Raw genomic sequence first — 3906 nt, forward strand, 5'->3', positions numbered from 1 at the left:
GTTCAAATTCAGCCTCAGGAACTTATTAGCTGTGTGACCCTGGGAATAATCCCTATGGCTTCAGAGAGAGAGAGAGAGAGAGAGAGAGAGAGAGAGAGAGAGAGAGAGATCTGGGTGAAGGTGTACCGCCTACTAAAAGAAGACACTTTTTATGAGAATCTGTCGTAATGGGTTATCAGTAAGTGGAAAAATCCACCAGCCTCCCTCTAGAGAAAGAAAGTGGGCTCTCTATGTAACAAGAGGGCTCAAGGGTAGACAGCAAGAAGCATTTACCAATGAAACAGTCTCTAAAATAGTTTGTGCCAAGTGGTTTAGGGTGAGAGAGGAGGAGAAACTTCTCTAGGGAGAAGCATTGTAGCAAAGTGCACTAGGAGAGTCTAAATCTAGATTCTGGGAAGAAATCCTTAAGGATCTAATGAGATGAAGCATGGGGAATGTCTAGGGGAGAGGGGAGAAGGGAGAAGGGTGGAGGCTGGAGACTGGCAGCAATGACCTCAGGCCACCCCCTTTTTCTGTCTCTGTCTCTGTTTCTTTCTATCTCTCCCTTTCTCTGTGTCCATTTCCGTCTTTTTGTCTCTGTTTCTGTCTCTCCCTCTTTGCTTTCTATCTCTCTCTCTGTGTCTCTGTGTCTGTCTCTCTGTCTATCTCTCCTCTTGTCTTCTTCCTCTTCCTTGTCATCGTCCTCCCTCCTCCTTCCATACCACACCCCTCCTTGACGGTGAGGTCGGCAGCCCCCAGGGGAGCCACATGAAGTTCTCACCACGGACCCAGTGCCGGCTGCGGCTCCTTCCCTCTGACCTATTTTTAAATCATTTGCTGGGATATTTCCCCCGAAACCCAAGCCCTGGCTCCCCGGGACCGTCAGCTCCACCGAGTGTCAAAACCACCCCTGTCACTTTGTGTCGGTCTCCCAGCCCACCCGACCCTTCTCCCTCCGGGCCTGGGGGAGCGCCAGCTAATTATCCAGCTGCTGAAGTCATCGAGCCCAGCCCCCACCCTCCATCTTCAATCCTAGCCCTCCCACCATCTCTACTGAGGGGGTTTGATTGTTTTTCAAGAGGAGAGAGGTTGAAGGGCTTTCTCTCCTTATTAGGTGTCAAGCTTTATTCCTTCCTACCTTCCCTGTGGTGTGCTCCTAGTAGGGTTGGCAAAGAGTATAGTCACCCTTCATCACTCTATCTCTTAGAGAACATAGAATGTCAGAGCTGGGAGGGACATCAAGGGTCACATAATCCAATTCTCTTGTTTTTCAATCAGGGAAGCTAAGGCTCAGAGAGGAATAATACAGCAAATTGGATAGAATTGGTGCTCTTAATCCAGAACTCTCTCCTCTACTCTGAACTGAATCATAGCAACTTAGACCAGGAAGAATTCTTAGAGATTGTTTAACCTAACTTCCTTAAGTGACAAATGAGGAAACTGAGGTACAAAGAGGTAGCAATGAGTGTGAGAATCAACAGATTTTTAACTACTCTGATGGTGCCTGATAGGTTCTAGAGGACCATGTGCCTTTAGGCTTCTGAGAGTGAGAGCTTAGCAGGGGGTTATTCTGATTATCTAAAAAGTTTCCTTTATCTTTGATCTCTCTCCTTCTCTTCTCCCTGTTCTCCCAGTTTTGGAAGAGGTTGGGAAATAATAACTCATTTCAGTTCAGTTAATTTGCTAAATGTCTATAATGTGCCAGGCACTGGGAATACAAATGTAAATAATTATCTCAATTGGGCTCCTGGTCCCTGACAAGACACATCCAATTCTGGGTCCATCAGACCCACCAACATCTCTCTGATTTCGGGAACCCAGGTAAACCTGAATACCTGACTTGGCACCAGATCTTAGAAAGAGAACTGAACCTTTTTTGATGATAACTACCTATATGACTTCAGACTTGGGCAGGTCACAGTCTTCCTGGATGTCATTTCCTTAATCTGAAAAATGAGATTGGCCTAGATGGTTTCTAAGTTTCCTTTCCAGCTCTAAATCTAAGCTTATGACCCCTCGCAAGCAATGAGGCTAAAATGACACTGAAGAAATGAAAAGTTTTATTTATACAACAAAAAATACATAGAGGGTTGTATCCAGGTCTATGGACAGTTGAAAAAATCCTCCCATATCCTCATGGACAAACTCAGGAACATTAAAGAGTCTAATTTATCCTTGACCACATATACCTATATGGTCAACATGACTAATAGCATGGACAAAAAAATGAGCCTGAGGTCTTCCTTCATGCAAATAGTTCCCTGGTGTTCCCTCTTGTTGTTTTTTTTTTTCCCCCAGCCCTCTATGCTGCTTTGTCCCATTTCCCTTACTTCTTTCTTCATTGAGGTTTTCCATGGCCTCATAGATGTATCTGTCTTCAGGACTTCCTCAAGTCATTTGGCCTGCTGCCCATTGCTTCCAAGTCTATAAGATGTGATCATCCTCTTTCCATGCTCCTTTCACCATTTTAGTGTTTAATTCCCTATTCCCATGATGCCTTAAAGAGGATATGCACAGAATTCTCTCTAGTTCCTCCTGTGGCCCAGGTTCTCCTGGACTAGCTTACCTGTGTGACCTTGGCCATCCCTAGAGTGCCAACTCAATGGTCCTCACTACTACTGAACTAGAATCAGGGCTAGAATAAAAATTGCTTCAGTGGGGGCAAGAAGGACTCAGAATGAATTCCCACTTGTTCACAGAATGTTTCAGAAGATAATAGAGTGGACCCTCCTGACCAAAAATAATATGCTCCCTCCTGTCAAGAAATTTTCAATCTAGTCTGGAGGAAATGACACAGGGCACCTGTTCTAGGCATAATAACAAGAGAACAAGAATTGTCTGCATGTGTAGATTCCACTACAATTTCTAAAATCTCATTTTATCTTCCAAGAGTTCTGCAGTGGAAGTCAATAGGGCTTCTTTTAGCTCTTTGCCTCAGCATATGTGTCTATTAGACAAGACCAAAAGTGGATCTAGAAAGAGTAGCCCATTAGAACTAATACAAAACAAGCCTGAAGAAGGACATTGCAGAAAACTTCTGGGAGAGGGAAGTGCTAATGAGGCCAGTATCAAACACACAAGGAATAAAAAAGGGCAAAGGGAGGTATCAGGACCTTTGTCACCTTTTCTAACTGTTCTGATTTCTACAATAATTAGTGCTTCTTCTACTCAAAAATATTATGGCCATTTTCTTTGGAAATTCATATTGTCCCCCTCTCTGATGCCCTCTTCCCAAATCCCATAGGACTTTCTAGACAGTCTTATACTTGCATCCAAGATCACTTTTCTCATGTTTAGTGTGTTGTCAGCTACACAGGTCTTATTGGATCCTAAGATGTCGGAGCATGAAAGGCCTTGGAAATCATATAATTCACACCCACACCCACTCCCCACATCCATTCCTTTGTAGAAATGGGGGTGTCCCATGGTTTTGGAATATTGAATATAATATCAAATTTTTCAATGTTGATTGTTTTTCCTTAAAATTTTTTTCTCTTAAAAACAAAAACCCAACTTCATTATAAGGAGTGGTTCTGGGAGGAGGGAGGAGAAGGATACACGAGAAAATGTAGGTTATGTAAAAACAAAAGCTATCAGCAAAAACTATATTGTCCAACTTTTTTATTTCACAGAAGTGAGGCCCAGAGAGAGAAATCAGCTTGCTCAAGATCTTGCAATGAGTTATAGTAGCAAAACTGGGATTAGAATCCAGATCTCTTGATTCTCTTCTCTCTTACGCTGTGTCCCTTTATCAGTTTTGTTCTCTTAATATCTTTTGCCTGTATTATTGCTAAGTTTGTTTCTTTCTCTGTGTTTCTCTTTGTCCTACTCTATCTAAAGAAACCTACAGTCTTGGATTGCAGGCTGTATTTGGAATTGGGGGGGGAGGGGGCTGAGTTAAAAATTCCTTTCAGATACCAAGTCATT

This window comes from Petaurus breviceps, unplaced genomic scaffold (genome assembly GCF_028583685.1).
Source record: "Petaurus breviceps papuanus isolate PSGF00001 unplaced genomic scaffold, PetGlider_PUasm1.0 90630, whole genome shotgun sequence".
NCBI lineage: Eukaryota > Metazoa > Chordata > Mammalia > Diprotodontia > Petauridae > Petaurus > Petaurus breviceps.